Raw genomic sequence first — 16,588 nt, 5'->3', positions numbered from 1 at the left:
ACAGATTAAAACATTTTGGTTCATAGAGATATGTGATTGTGAGTGGCCTTTTGCTTGTGAATATGTGTGCACACATGCTCCTGTGTTTGCAGTTGGGTTGCATATATGTGCTTGTATGTGCGCATGTGTGTATATATGTAAAAGCTAGAGGCCAATCTTGAGTGTCTCCCTCCATCTCTTCTCAAGTGCTCATGATTATATTTTGAGACATAATCTCGAGCCAACCCTGGAAGTCACTGATTCACTGGGTTGGGTGGGCTTCTCCTTGGTGCTGGGATCATGGTCAGACTTTTCCCATAGGTGCTGGGAATTTGAACTCAGGTCCTCATATTTGTGCAGCAAGTACTTTACTGCTTGAGCTACTCCCAGGCCAGTCACTTTTTTTTAAAATGTGTTTTGCATTCTTAAGAGTTAATTTAGGAATCATTTGCAAAGGCTTAAAATGCAAATGAGAAAATTTTTATTTAAAAATTATGCAACTTGTCAGAAATATCTTACATTTCTTATAGCTAACCCAACATATCGAATTATTGTCATAAGTAAATCATAAATTTAAAAGCTAGACAAATAGCAAAGCCAAGTGAAAAGCAAATTAAAGCAAAGCAAACACAAATATATCACGGGAAGCTACAAAATTACCTGCAGTAAGACAGAATCACGTGCACATGCCTCATTTTCTCTTGCTATTTCACAAATGCTAACAACCCTGAGAGGAGTGTGAACAACCATGGGGCTAGTCTAGCATTGACAGAAGAATACTCACAGGCTGTAAAAATGATAAGTAGATGCCTAAACTTCAGGGAGCACATTTTGTAAAGACCCGACTCTTTTGAAGGTTTTTAGAGATAGAATCTTCATTGGCAGGATATATCTGATGTGAATTTCATACGTTCATGAAAATGTACTTGAACAGTCATTGCATCTATCCCATAACAGGTGACCCTGATAGTGAAAACAAATTCATTGGTCACTTCAGTGTATTGAGATTTGGAACAGAATTCAGTATTTCAGTTCTTCAGTGTGTGTGTCAAAAATAAATTCTGAGCTACCATTTCCAGAAGCAGACCCATTCCTCACAGTGTCTGCCCTACTAGATAAAATTTAGTCTGCCCAAATAGATGAAAATGTTTTCCTCTATAGCACCTGTTTTAAATTAACTCTTTAATTTTTTTTTAACGTAGATTGATTGGTACTTGGGTTGAACCTAGGGCCTGTGTATGCTATGCAAGTAGCCTACCCACTCGGGTGTATCTCCAATCCTAACTTGCATTTTAAAGGAAAAACAGATTTTTAATGCACAGAGGAAAGTATCAATCAATAGAATTTGTGGCAAGCAATTCTTTATACACTCCGTTCCTTTAGGTTCTTTTATGCCCCATTATGAGATTGATCCAGCCCTCACTTACCAAACAAGGTGGCTGTGCAAACCTTTCCTGGTCTGCATTTTGGTGAAAGTGATGTTGTAAAAAATTCTGGAGTCTGTGGGAATAGCAAAGACAGCAGCCTTGTAAACAAGGTCTGTGACTTTGTGTGCTTGTGGGGAGACAGACTCTTCATTCTAAAAAGAAGCCCAATTATAAGACAGCATCCATAGTGAACCCCAAGTTATTTTTAAGGCTATTACTCACTTTCCCAAGGAGCATCAAGTAGTACTTAATAAGTCAATTATTTCCTAAGGAAAAGGAGAATGTCACTGTCTCCACAGTGGCTCATAGACAGCCCATGGGAACAATTTGAGTATCTCCCCTGCCCATTTGTATTTTTTTATTTATATGTTTACTGCAAATCATAGCTGTGTTTTTGTGCATTTTTTTTTTATTTCACTATTTTATGGTCATGTTGTAACAAATATTTTCCCCTATGGAACTGTAGATTTTTAAAACTCCGACTTCAGAGTAAACAACACACTGTCTTGGAGGCAACATATCTGACTCTCGTCTCTACCTTTGCCCTTCTCCAACTGTCTCAGGCTGTTTACATAAATCAAGTTTAAAAATAAGGAATGGTGACTTTCTGGAAAAGAAAACCTTTGAGACCAGCCAATAACTATTTATACAATTGCCAAGTATAAGGTGAGAATTTCTGGGATGCATTAAGGCACCTTGTAAGCTATATCCAGTGTCCCTAGATCCACACAGGACGACCATAGCTAATTGGAGAGAAAAGTTGTATAAGACAGTGGTTGGTTAAATTATTTCTCTTCAAGTTCAAATTATGAGTTTTCAAAGTCTGAGCTCCCAGAATAAGAATGTGATTGAATTTGAGGATTAAGAATTGAGGTCTTGTCTCTGAGTTTCTTTCTTAGAACCCTGACTGGTTTTGAACTCACTGTGTATCCTGAGCTATCCTCAAATGCATGATCCTCTTCCTTCAGTACTGAAAGTGCTAGGATTACAGGCATGTGCCACCACACCCAGCTGGTCTTTAGAAGAGTGATGAAGGATGAATTAGATGACTGGTATGCAATACGTAGGCTATCCTGAGGACACAGGAAGAAGTCAACACCTACAAGCTTCAGAGTAAGTATTACCATACCTTGGCCTCACTCTTAAGCCTCCAGCATGGTGAGTCAGTATTTTCTTATATTTAAGCCATTCAGTTTGTAGGGCTCTGGCAGCTGAGTAATTTCTCACCATCCTGACTATCTAGGAGAGAATGGGAGGCCCGTAGCTCCATCCCACAATAGAAGTGATGTGGACTACACATCTTTCTGCTTTAACATCCACAGAGTAAAGATTAACAACTCACATCTACCACCATAAGGGGCTCCACAAAAACTTAGTTAGGGTATCTAAGGAACAGGAAGTCTATATAAGCTGTAGTTAATTGTGTTAGGTGCATTACTTACTGTGACCAAATACCCACCACCAAAGCATCTTGGTGGAGAAGGGATGGTAGCCATAGAACAGAACAACTGACTACATTATGCCCATAGTTAGGAAGCAGAGACATTAATAATGGTGTTCAGCTCATTTTTCTCCTTTATTTTTATTTATTGTCATATATGTGTGTGTGTGTGTATACATACACACACAAATATATATATATATATATATATATATATATATATATATATATATTTACTTATTTATTTTGCATTCTGCTCACTGCTCTCACTTTCCCTTTTTTATACAGTCTGGTCTTTATCTCATGGCTTGGGAATACCTGTGTTGTATATGTGTCTCCCTGCCTTAAATAAGCAACTCTACAGGCTCTCTTAACGTCATATTCACAGATTTGTGTTCCATTTATGTTATTCTAAATCTTATCAAACTGGCAATTGACACATCATAACATCAAAGTATGTCTTAGTTAGGTTTTTGCTATTTCTTAATATTAAGATGTGATAGTTAATAATAATTCTCGACTTGGCAGGCTCTAGAATTACCTAGGAGACAAACTTCTGGGAATGTATTGTGTTTTTAGATTATATTAACCAAGGTGAATAAACCCAACCTAAAAGTGGGCAGCACCATCCCCTGGGATCCTTGACAGAATAAAAAGGAGATAGCAATCTAAGTCCCAGTATTCTTGAAATGAAATGTGACCAGCTCCCTCACACCCCTGCTACCTTGTATTCCCCAGCAAGATTGATTATACCCTTGAATGGTGAACCAGAATAAACCTTTCCTTTCTTAAGTTTCTTATTTCAGGTATTTAATCATAGTGGTGAGAATAGAGGCTAAGACATAAGTATAATGCCAAGAACATTGCCTTAAGTAGACCAAAGTTCAACCCCAAATCCTGCTACTAACTGGCTATAGCTCTGCAGAACACTCTGAGACACTGTGAGTAGAGTGATGATAATTTGCTGTTGTGAGTGTTGGGGGAGTTAAGGTCTCACTGAACATAATGAGCAAGGGATTGTAGCCCAGGAAATATACTGTCTCCACCCAGCCCTCTATATTGTGTCAGCCCTGCCAACAGGCCCAAAGGATGAAGACAAGGCAGCAAGGATTATCAGTTCTTTGCTTTCTAACAACAGACCTTAGTTCCTGTTATCATCAGTTTTATTATTTCCAAGTTTTATGCTGCAGTGTCTCTATGTTGGCGGCCATCTTTCTTCCAAGTGACTGTCCCAGCTCCATAGGTGAGTCTGTCTCATTATTGAGATTCCCTGTGAAGGGAATGATATGTGTCTGTAGTTATGGTGTCCAGTTGATGATGGGAGGTTCTCTTGACTTCTTTCCAGTGGTGGTGGTGATCAAGGGGCTCATTTTGTTGCTGATGCTGATACAAATGACGGTATCTCTGACTTAGACTATTCCTCATACTAAGGATCCCGAGAACTGGGTTTCAGAAGAGAGGCTCAAAGACATAGCGGAAGACTGAAAGCTACCCCATTTTCCTCAGAAGTGGTCCCTGGAGCAGACACCTAGACCATACTTTCTCTGAGAGGCTGTCTTGAGGTCAAAGGCCCTTCTCTAGCCTAGCCCAGGTGATTCACAGAAAGAAACTGAGTATTTATAGGTCAAGCAAGGGCTTCCTCCTTGGCCCCATAGTTCCATGGGAGTTCAGCTTCCTACCAGCTCTGTGATTAGAAGGACAGGAGTCAATGCCCTGATTACATTCTCTCTATGATAGAGTAATAGCAGTTCTGGTGGTGGGCCAGATCACAGCCGGCAGAATCAGAACATCAGTGGTAGTCTGTGTCTCTTAGTGACTCTGCATGGAATAATGCTTTCACAATCGAAATGAGGCTTTGGGGAGGGTAGAGGGCAGGGCTAAACTACTGTCCTTAGAGAAGAGGGAAGCATACACCCAGGCATTGGAGGGCAGATATCTCTTGGTCAGAGAGAGGCCTGTAAGACATTTACTATACTAGCACAGGAAAGCCTGCTAACACCTTGATATGGAGTTGCCCCCTAGATCTATGAAGCTGCTCATCTCTTATACTCACAGTATTTTATCCATGACACTTTCGTCTGGCAGCCCAGCCAGCAAATGCATAGCCTCTTAAGTTTATTAGATTATGACAGAACAAAATTAGAGAGGTCCTTAAGGACAGTTGGAAACCCTCACCACATTGTCAGTGACATCCTGACTCTGGTCTAGAGGAACCTGTGCCATGGGTTGTAGCTCACCCAGAGCTCTGGATGTACACCTGTATGGTCAAGTGTAGGAATGTGAGTGCATGTCTGTGTGCTGCATGTCACCCTTCTGTTTCACAGTGTTGAGGTAGATTAGTGAGTGCTCACTTATCCTCCTCATAGTTTTGTATCTAACTGAGGAGTTGGGGCCTCCACTTCCATACTTGTGCAGGGCTGTTTCAGCTCTGGCAATGTGTATAGGACTGGGTGATGATTAGACAGTGTTTTCCTATTCTTGCACGTCTCCGTTTTCTTCTAGTGGCAGAAGCAGAGGGTACTGAAGGTTGCCCAGAAGTTCAGCATTTCAGGACTGGAGCTCTCCTCAGGTAGGAGAAAGCTTTTTCTAGACCTTTGCAGAGCTGAAGGCTGCCAAGGCAGAGCCCAGGTCATGAGAAGGCCTCTGAAGATTCATGAGGTGCTGATGTGGTTCAGTGACTTCTGTCTGTGGGTAGCCCATATTGCTGAACAGTGTATCTCTTACAGGAAAAGTTTTTAAATGTAGTTTAATCATCCACTGCCATACAATTAGCATTTTCAAGTGGATCTAAGTTAGCAGAAGCAGATGGTTTATCTCCTCTAGTGTTCCGATTTGGACATTCTATCATCTCTACGTCTCGTTCTGTCCTTACAGCGCTCAAGGAATCACTCCGATGCTGGGCACTGTTTTGACTTATTTAATGAGGACATACTTTCCTGTAGTAAACATGATTACCAAATACTTTAACTCGAAAGCTTCTGCTTCCTCTCTGGTGTAACCAGTCAGACCGCACTCTCTGAGCAGTTAGGGGAAAGAGAGAGTGAAACCTCCACACACAGCATCTTGCAAGCATGGCTTTACAACACCCCAGCTGCTGCCTTCAGCTGCCCCAGCTCCTATGAGTTTTCAGAGCCATGCCCTTCAAACAATGGCAGAAACATGTATAGTTCCCCAGGCTGTGTCACATGATCACACAGTCTGCAACATGGAGAAAGACACCACAGTCATAGACTGACCTGGCCAAGACAGACGTTTTTGGATACTGAAGAACACAGTTGGAGTCCACCTCTGGATGAAGGACAAAACTCTGTCTCCATGATCAGATACTGAGGATGACCTGTGACAGGAACTCACAGAACACTCAATTCTCCTGCTCCCTTTCTCAGTAGCTTTTATGGGACCACTGAGGTCCAGTCTTAGCAATCTGTGTATAGAGACAGACTCCACAAATGTCCAGTCTAATCCATAGGGTAGCAATGAACCCCACTATTTAGACAGCCTGGCCAGAAAACAACAGCCTTCTGCCAGAACCCTGGCTCCTGTGTGATACAGATTGCTTGTGTCCCCCAGGGATGTGATATCCTTGGGGACACCCGCCTTCTATGCTCAGTATTTCTCCAGCGAAGTGAGCATTTCCCTTCTGTCAAGGAGGGAACATTGCTTTTCTACATGCTGCTGCCTACTCTCTAGTGCTTCCAAATAAGCATTCATACTTACCCAACACACAACACACACGTAAACATATTCACAGAGAGAGCACACATACACACAAAGCAAGGTGCATTTACAGATAGTACACACACACACACACATATATAATACCTATACCACACAAAACATACTATACACAAATATGTTCACACACAGCATATACTGTATATACATATATAACATCTGTACCAAAGCCAACACACTATACACACATGTGCATTCACTCATACATTATATACACATAGGTATATGACAGCTGTACCTTCCATAGCTTATCACATCCTACATACACACACACACACACACACACACACACACACACACACACACACGTGCACTCATACACAGCACATATACAGATATGCACACACAGCACACATTGCATGTGATATGGCATCCATACCCCTTTCATATAGATAAGAACACACACATATACACATAAAACCACATATAAGCATATGTATGCTCTGCACACATATCCTTCCCAACTTGGGGCCACCATATTATATTATGCCTCCATGGTAGCCTCAAACCCAAACAAACCATGAGAGATTTTAGCTGCCTTGTGTAGAACTCAAGTCTAAGCTAACCCTTGCTACTTTCCTGAAGGTGAAGGGCTGTGTGAAGAGGCATCAGAAAACGTCTGGCAGAGAAAGACCTGCAGAGCTCATAGATTAATCTGTTTATATTTGATTTTCTTATAATTGCTTTGCAGAGGACTCTTCCCTTTCCTTTAGGAGTTGATTTCCTAGAATAGTATTTATCTCAATACCCTAGACGGTTTAGCACCCTTTGCTCTGCATCTAGCACAAATGCCCTGCTCTCGCTTCCCTCATCCTCTTCCAGTTCACACAGCACCAGCATCTTCATGAGCATGGACTCTGTGATATCTTAAAATTCACCGTGCCCTCCAAACCTCAGCCTCATGCCTTTCTGGCTTGTGAACAATAAACAACTGGCAACTCTTTTGCCTACTCATTGTGCCGACTTTTTCATTTAATTACACATCCTTACTATTCTCAACTTGTACCCATACCGAGCATCTCAAATGCCTTTTTTACTTCTTAAACTATGCTCCTACCTGATGTCAAAATTGTATACACATGTTTCTTTCCTTCTTCTCACTGCCTTTTCCTGGGAAGGGAGTGTTTTCCATCTCAGCAGCTGACACTTGGACCACTTTTGTTCTCTATCCTCTCTTATGGGTGACATCATCCCCTCTTCGCCCTTTAAGTACATTGCTGCACTGTTAGTTCCCAGCCCAATCACTTTCTCTCCTGAACCACATGCTCAAATGTTCATATACCCCTTAACACGTCTCTCTAAGAACGAAGAAGCATCTGGAGTTAGTGTGCTTGGCCCACACTCATCCTTCCCACCATCCTAGGCTTCTTATTGTTAGAACCATCTCAGCACCACCTCAGGCAATGGCAGTTTCTTTCTTCCATTTTACAGGTTGTGCTAACACGTTTTAAACCTATTTTTATTTTATATCAGGTTTTTTTTTTTTTTTTTTTTTTTTTTTTTTTTTTTTTTATTAAATAGGTCAGTAAGTTGTTGAATCCCCATATACTTCCCCAATTTAATCATGTGTGACTGTTATCTTGTCACTCATCCTGGATGGGTTGCCAACATCTTAGGCTTTCTGTTTAAATCCCTGGTTCCTAGCATCAGTTCTTACCAGCTGCTAGAGTAATTCCTTCTAATACAACAAGACAGTTTGTACTTAGATTTTTTTGACAGCTTCCTACTATCTTTGGGGTAAAAGCCTCATTACTCTCAAATGTCCACTACCCCACAGGATTGGCCTCTTCCTTTACTGGCCTTAATCCTGATCTCCTCCCTCCAGTTCAATCAGTTTATCTCCACCAGCTTCAGTCTACCAAGCTTGTGTCCACCACAGGACTTAAGATAATCACTCAGTAGACTTGTCTCTTTGAGGGGCCTTATTGGATCCCTTAGACCGCCAATAAAATGCTATGTTTTTCTTCTGCCACCTTGTTTTAATTGAACTTTTATCACTTGACATTAGAAAAGACAAGAGGGTATGGGGGAAGACCAAAAAAAGTGACTCCTGGACACTGGGGACCAGTGTGGAGTGGCCTCACAATTTTATTGATATCTTTATTTAGCTTAATGAGTTGCATTGTGCGTCCTCTGCTCTCCATTCAGGTCTTAATACAAATCATGTTAATTACATTTCGTTGTATTTGTGGTGTCTGAAAAGAACCCAGAAGGCAGGGTCTCGCTGTTGCTTGGTGTTTAATTCCTAGAATCTAAAACCATGTCTGGCTTCTAGCAGACAGTCATTAAATCTTTCTGGAATAAATGAGTGAGTGAGCAAGTAAATTAATGGAGGGAGATGATGACTTAAGAATAAAAACAGGCTTGTATTTCCAAGCTCAAATTATATAACATAAATCTTTAAAAATTGTTCAAACTTAGACATTTCATTAATATAGAAAAACAGTAGGAAGGATTAGCACCAGATACACGCCTCTATCTTTTCTTTTCCTTCTACCAACTAGAAAATCTGATGCCACAGAGGCTTGGGAGGGTAGTGTGTGCTAAGACAGAGGGGGGAGAGCATGTAGACATACAGTGGAAGCTAGGAGGGATTCTTGGATCTCTGGGGCAGGCTTGCAAATAAAGTGTTTCTGCTTGTGAGCTTTCTTCAGTTTGAATAAAGTGAAGTGTAGAGGCTGAAGGTTCAGATGAGAAAAATCTCGTTCTGACTCCCCCACGGGCTGCTGAGGTGGTGTTAAGATTTGGGTCGGGTCCTGCAGTGCAGGAAGATTAAATAAGGGAAGCTGTGAAGCTGTGAGTCACCCTGGTTTAGTTGAACATCATTTCTGCCTCTTATTAAAGTCTTCAATAAAGCACACACACACACACACACACACACACACACACACACACACACACACTATGGAGATGAAGTTGCAGCCCAGTGTGGGAAGGAGTTAAGACCCCTAAACAAGGCAAATGAGCGAGTAGACAGAAGCAAGAGGCCTAAGGAAGGTCAGAGCTTAGTGGTCATTGATGGTAGCCCGGTGGAAGGAGAAACTATAGTGACTCATGGGGAACAGGAGTAATGAATGACAAGCCAGGAGGAATCATATCCTTGATGGTATAGAAGATGGAGTTGTTCAAGTATGGATGCAGATGTTATGGTTTGGAGATGAAATGTTCCCTAAAAAGTATACGTACTACAGTCTTGGTCAGCAGTTGGCAAAATCAATAATGGAGAGGTGATTAGATTATGGATGAATTGGTCCCTTCATTTATTTATAATTTAAAAGTGTAGCTAGGTGGCACTGAAGAATAAAAGTCCTGGCAAGAGGGAGGAGGTTAGTGGGACTTGCCTTTGAAGTGTGTGATCAGATTCCTCATCTTATCTCTGTTTCTTGGCTGCTCTGAAGCAGGAAGCCCTGATACATCAAACTCTTTCCACCAGGATGCTTTCCCTTTGCTTGCTACAGCCTAAAACCATGGGATGGGCTGACCAGGGACTAAAATCTCTAAAACCATGAGCCAAAATGCATATTGACTGTTTGAAGTTGTTTATCTCAGGTTTTTTTTTTTTTCCACAGTGACCAAAAGCTAACAGAATGGATGACAGGCAGCACTTCCAATTCTGGAAGGTCACAGAGATTTCTGTGAAAGTATTGTGTTTAAGACAAGAAGTGTTTAGGAGTTCTGTGTCTTGGTTAGAGTGGTGTGATGAAACATCATAACCATAAGCAAGGTAGGGAGGAAAGGGTTTATTTAGCTTATACTTCCATCACACGACATGCTATCACTGAAAGAAGTCAGGACAGGAACTCAAGCAGGGAAGAAACCTGGAGGCAGGAGCTGATACAAAAGACATGGAGGGGTGCTGCTTACTGGCTTGCTCTGAATGGCTTGCTCAGCCTGCTTTAAAGAAACCAGGACCACCAGTCTAGGGATGGAACCACCTACAGTGGCACCCACCTCCCCAGTCACTCACCAATTGAGAGAACCCTACAGGCTTGCCCACAGCCTGTCTTATTGAGGCATTTTCTTAATTGAGAGGGTCTATTCTCTCAGATGACTTTATCTTGTGCTAAGTTGACATAAAACTATCAGCACACTATGAAAAGGACAGAAATCTAGTAGTATGTGAGACAAAGACTACAAGCCTGTGTGGAGACGCTGGGGCTGGACAAACTATCACACATCTATACCACAAAAGCAACTAACTCACACAATACTGGGGTAGAGGAGCATTCATCAGTAATTTGAGATGTATAGAGATGTCATAAAGACCCAAGTCCTACTGGACCTAAAGTTGGGCTGCATCCTTTGGGCTATGAGAATGTAAGGTACCTGGCACTGGCCACTGCGGCCCTCATGCTCATCAAATACTGTAGTATTCTTCCTTCCATTTATATGTGATAGTCTATGTGAAAGGGAAGTTGTCAGGTGACTTTGACACTCACCCAAGAAAAGAAAACAGAGTTAAGAGGAGAAACATAAATTCAATTCTAGTTCCCACTGAGAGTTCTCTGTATCATCCGGAGCTCCATTAAAGAACAGGCTAGTACCAAGACTTCATAAGAAAGTGGGCATTATGGAGGCCTGGCCTGGGCATAAGAAATGACATGTCCTTGCCTCTGTGTCTAAGCTTAAAGCCGATGATGCACTGAGGCCAGCAGGGCAGGCAATACTTGTCTATCGCGCCTGAAGACACACATAAATATATAGGGAATCACAGAAGGGCTCAGTTCTCTTCAAGACCCATTGGAGGTGACAGGGAGGGTTCCTTGGTCAAAACTACCCAGCTATGCCCAAAGGAAAATTATGTATGGGTTAACTGTTTCTAGGATTACACATGGCCATCGACAGGGACATCTGCATTCAACCTGATGTTTGGTTCTCTGGAACATGTTTGGAAACCATATGTCTTCCTACCAAGTTTCTGTCATCTATGTAGCTCTGTCATTGTGGATATCTTGGTTTTTATTTAAAATATTGTTATTTACTGAAGACTCACCTTGACATGATCCTCACCTTCATCAGGACTTATTGGGTGTAGCAGATGAAGAAAAACAAATAAAAAAATAAGGGAGGAAAGAAAGATAGAAATAGTGAATGGAAAAAAGGTGAAAGGGAAGAGAGGGGGAGACACACACATGGGAGGGAGGGTGCAGGTAATGAGGGAGATTGTGTCCAGGGCCACTAAGCTCAAGAATGAAAAGCCAGAAAGCAATGCAGAGTGAGACTGGGTTTGAGGGATGATCCAGTTTGATAAGGGAACTTTCCACTTTCTACATAAAATTCCGAATCTGAGTCAGGTAATGATTGGTTGTGATTCATCTAATCGTTCATGCATAGATCCTCTGTGCCACCTGTCATCATTTCTCATTGCCAATGTTGAAATAAAAGTTCAGTGACACTTCTAACCAGTTCAGCTGAACATCATTGGCGAAGATTTGAGTCAGAGTTGAAGCTCACTTCCTGTGATTCCAAACTTTGCTTTCCACATGGTCCTTGCTCTTTCTGTAATACTCTTCAAAGAGGTAATTTCCTGTAAAGGACTCTTTGTTCCATGGTTCTTATATAGGAGAAAGGCTTTTTGGAGGACTCAAAACAAGCAATATCTGATATACTTTAGCATAATATGTATGCTCTATCTATCTATCTATCTATCTATCTATCTATCTATCTATCTATTTATCTATCATCTATCTTATTCTTTTAGAAGCAATGAACTATGAAGAGTGGCAAGAAGCATAGAGAGAGGATACAAGGGTGGAAAGAAAAGGAGAGGGACTCTATGCAGGGTATCACATGCCATATGTGCCCTGTGCTGTCAGTGCTACTCAAATGTTGGAGAGCTTGCAGTAAGGGTGGGATAATCCTGACTATGAGAACACCGGACCAAGCCAGAGGGCTCCATCTTTGCCTCTCTGTATACTTTCACTCTTACCACCAGTTGGAAGCTCTCTTCTCTTGTCAATGGCAGACATCAAATTCCCAAGCAGGAAAAAAAAATGTTCTGGAAAAACATCAAGGTCCTCAAGTTTCTTAAACAAGAGACTGTCCATTCTTCCTGAGGTACACACCAGAAATGCTGGTTAATATGTGTGGGGGAAAGAGGGTTTCCTTGTGCCTTGCCAGCTTCCTGGGCTGACACATAAATAAGCATAGGGAAATAATTTTCTGGAAACCAGCCGAATAGAATAAGTCCTCAGATTATTCTAGAGATCTGAGTCAGAACTAAGGCCATCTTTGCCACAGTGGCCATGCATGGGTTTACAGGTTCCCTTTTTAGCCTACTTCCCTGGAAGAGTCCTTATGATACCATTCAAGCCGCCCTGGGTCTTCTCTAAGCAATTCTCCAAACAGAGCCAAAGATGAGACAGCCAGCTTAAAGCTGAGAAGTGGGAGGGAGAACAGAGATAAGAGAAAAAAAAAAGGGAGTTGAAGAGGTCTGTGATGAGCAACCACAGATCTCATGCCTAGGGGATTAAAAGACTCTATAGTAACTATCCCTAAATGGATTGCATTGTGTCTTTTCATTCTGATGGTGCTAAAATGGCCATCATGAAGTCAGAACGTCAACTTCAGCTCTTGACCAGTATTTGTACATACCGTGGGAACCCCTCACTTGATGTGCATGGTTAGCTAAATGCACCCAAACCAATGGCAGACACATAGCTCTGGTAATGCCTTCTTCCTGAAGAACCGCAGTGCCCTTGTTTTTCAAAAAGGCCTCTGTGGGTTTTACAGTTAGAGTCTCTAGAATTCGAAGGGCCCCAGCAGTGATCTTTACAGAGTCATTATCTGTGTGTCCCAGGTAGCTGACGCCCCCTTGTTTGAGACTCCAGATTTGTCAGAGTAAAATTCAAAGTCCCTGTGTCCTTTGGTTACTGTGAGCCTCTGCAGGCCTCTCACACTTGTCCCCAGCCCCCTCACTATGTGAAATGTTTTCATTCTGTCATTTTCAAGGATGGACGTCTTCTCATTGTGTGTGTGTGTGTGTGTGTGTGTGTGTGTGTGTGTGTGTTTTCATGTGAATGAGACATGTGTTTTTTATCAAGTGCCCCCTAATCCCTCAACTTTCTCAACCCTGACTGTTTTGAGACAGGGTCTCTTACAGCCTGCCAAGTAGGCTAGGATGACTGGCCAGTGACTGCCAGTGGTCAGCTGACTTGCCTCCTGTCCACATGTCTGGAGTTATAAGGGCTTACTGTTCCCAGTCTGAAACTTGTGATGACTACCAAGCTTGCCTCAAACTCACAGAGATTCTCCTGCCCCTGCCTGACAAATGCAGGAATTAAAGGTGTACACCACCCTATTTTGCTCTTTGCCCTGCTCTTAGTCCCCCTTTATTTTATATTCTCTCTGCTTTAAAGATGTCTCATGCCACTCTCTCTCCATGCCTTTGTTCCATCCTGCTATTCCTCCACAACCCTTACCACCGTCAAGACATTGTTGAAAACTAGAAGCTGCTTCCCATGAGACCTCCCTTGGGAGTGAGCTGGGCTATCCCTGTTCTCATAGAAGCTTAGGCTAGCCCCTGTTGCTGCTCTGAGTTCTCTGGCATCTCTCACCCATTGGTCTTTTTCTTCCCCCTGGTGACTTTGACTTGCTTGCATGTGTAGTTGGTGGATCTAAACACAGGGCACAGCTGATGACATGAATATGCCCCACGATTGTTACAAAGAGAAGAGACAGGGAAAAGATAAACAAATAAATGTGTGATAAAGAAATAAAAGAAAACTGGGTGTGCTGGCGTTCTAATAAAGAGATCCCTGTACCATCATGCAGAGGCCCAGAATGCTACCGCAACCTCTTGCCTCCTCAGGCTGCGTAGGAACGGTGCAAACCTCAGGCTCGGCAATGTGACAGATCTTCCTGGAATAACCAGAATCAGTGGGGCTGGGTGTCTCTTGCCCACACCCACTGCTGTGTTCGCTTTCTGTGTTTCCTGTCTGCCCACTCACGTTTGATTTGGTCTCTTTCTCATCAGCGAGGCTATTTTCTTTCACAACATATGCTTATTTTTTTTTTATTTTGCCCGTCCTTCTGAAATGCTCACGTCTCTCTGACATTTGTCAAAACGGTTTAATGTCTTTTATAAATTCACGTCTTTATAGAGGCTAATTGTGCAGGGAAGACCTGCCCTTGCAATTTAGGGATACAACCACCAGGTGGCAGGATGGCGTTCAAACTACCAGGCTCAGCCTATTGGCTGAATTCTGTAGGAAGCAGGTATCTACGCAATGCAAGAATATCAACCCCTGCAGGGCTCTTCTAGGGTGCGAAGCTCAGGCAGAGGAGGTATCCTACTCCATGAACCATTTAGTTATGAAAATAGAGAGGAAAAAAAAATGTCTTCTATGCAAATACCTGGGATCAGCTTTTTAGGAGCACTGATAACCATCCCTGGAGGTCCCTCTTCCCAAGTTTTCAAGTAACCTAACAAGTTGTTCTTCAACCAAATTGGATCCTGCCTTGATCCCACTCAGTAGGGATGCTCCATCCCTCCAATAGCCCTTTCTAAACAGCCTTTAGCATTGGTGTGTCAGTGCTGTCTGTCCTGGTAGGTCTTAAAGCTGTTCTCTCTTATTTGCCCCCTCCTCCAAGAAATCTGTCAGAAGAAATCAAAGGAAAATAAAAATTAAAAAAAAAAAAAAGGCCATGATGGCTGTGTTCCATGCAATGTTTTGTTCTGTTTCCATCAGAAGGGAAAGATTCGAAATGTCCCACCACCTGGGTCCACTTGGTTTGCCTGAAGTTAATTCACTCACCAGCTGTCAGGGCTGCTTCTGTCCTTGGGTAAGATTTGGCTTGCTCACCCACTCTTCTGAGCTGCAACTGGGCCTGGCCTCATTAGAAGCCATGTGGCCTCCATAGCTGGCACCATTACTGTCCCTGGAGTCAACCCGGATTACATCAGCCTCCTCTGATGGCCCAGAGCAGATTTCACACTTTTTTCCTCTTTCAAATTTGTGCTGTTTGGTTGCTGCCTTCGCATCCTTGGGAGCCGCGGTATGGTATGCAGTCAGAGGGGCAGCCATGATTCTCGGGTGCACCCCGGTCTTGCTTTTACAGCTCAACCCCACTTCTCCAATTCAACCTCACTTCTCCCCTGGGGTGGGGGTGGGGTTCCAAGATGGAGGTGTGCTTACAAAACACGATCGATACACTTTAAGTTTTTGCCGAGTAACTCAGGCTGATACTATAGATGGTGAGGTTTTTGGCAAACTTGTGCTCTCTGTCTTTTCTAACAGATGCATGGGAGAATCCCAAGAGTGCACACAGGAGCAGATCTTTGTTCAAAAGGCTGGGCAGCCTTCTATTGACTTGACCCACACCAGGTGGAGGATGCACCTAGAGGCTTTCTCATGGAGTTAATGAAGATGAGTGAGAATTTATTTGGATCTTCTTGCTGGGTACCATTTAGATGGACTATGGGTGAGGAAAATCAGGCTTGAGTTATGCATGAGAAATGCTATAGTCCAGTCTTCACTGGGCCTCTGTAAATACCTGGACTGTTTAAGAGATATGAAAATACATACTGCAGAAGACATAGCCATTGCCCAACAGGTGACAGAGACTCAGAACAGCACTGTTTTGGGTCTTTCTAGAGCCAAAACGTGTATGCTCTTCTCTAAAGCAGCTCATGTCTTTCCGAAGTCTGATTGTTTTTTAGTTCATAAATGCAAAACTTGCTTAGTATAAAATTTCAAAGAAATAGACAAATACAGTCTTTGAATTATCTTTGGCCCATGCGTAAGCACATGGGCCACTTCCACAAACGATTTGATGTGTCCCCTTCCTGTGATTATTGTCAAAGATATTTTCAATAGGCAGCCAAGTAGATCAACAGATGGAACAAGACTCAGTTAACTCTTTTTCCACTGGTCTAAATTTGAGTCTTTTCTTACACAAATAGCAGCCACAGGGTAAAACTTGGATTCCCCCTTCAGGGACTATCAGTACTTGGAATATCTCTGTGCCAATAGCCTCAGTGCATGGAAAACTGATTTGCACACTG

General features: G+C 42.5%; 1 pseudogene; it reads right to left on the bottom strand.

Annotated features, from left to right (window-relative positions):
• The window catches only part of LOC143443945 (glyceraldehyde-3-phosphate dehydrogenase pseudogene), a 41,104-nt pseudogene extending 25,496 nt beyond the window's left edge, over window positions 1-15,608 (bottom strand).
• Window positions 15,609-16,588: the final 980 nt, after the last annotated feature.

Source organism: Arvicanthis niloticus, chromosome 11, assembly GCF_011762505.2.
Source record: "Arvicanthis niloticus isolate mArvNil1 chromosome 11, mArvNil1.pat.X, whole genome shotgun sequence".
Classification (NCBI taxonomy): Eukaryota; Metazoa; Chordata; class Mammalia; order Rodentia; family Muridae; genus Arvicanthis; species Arvicanthis niloticus.
The sequence above is the reverse complement of the archived record's forward strand: the minus strand, read 5'-3'. Positions and strand labels throughout refer to the sequence as shown.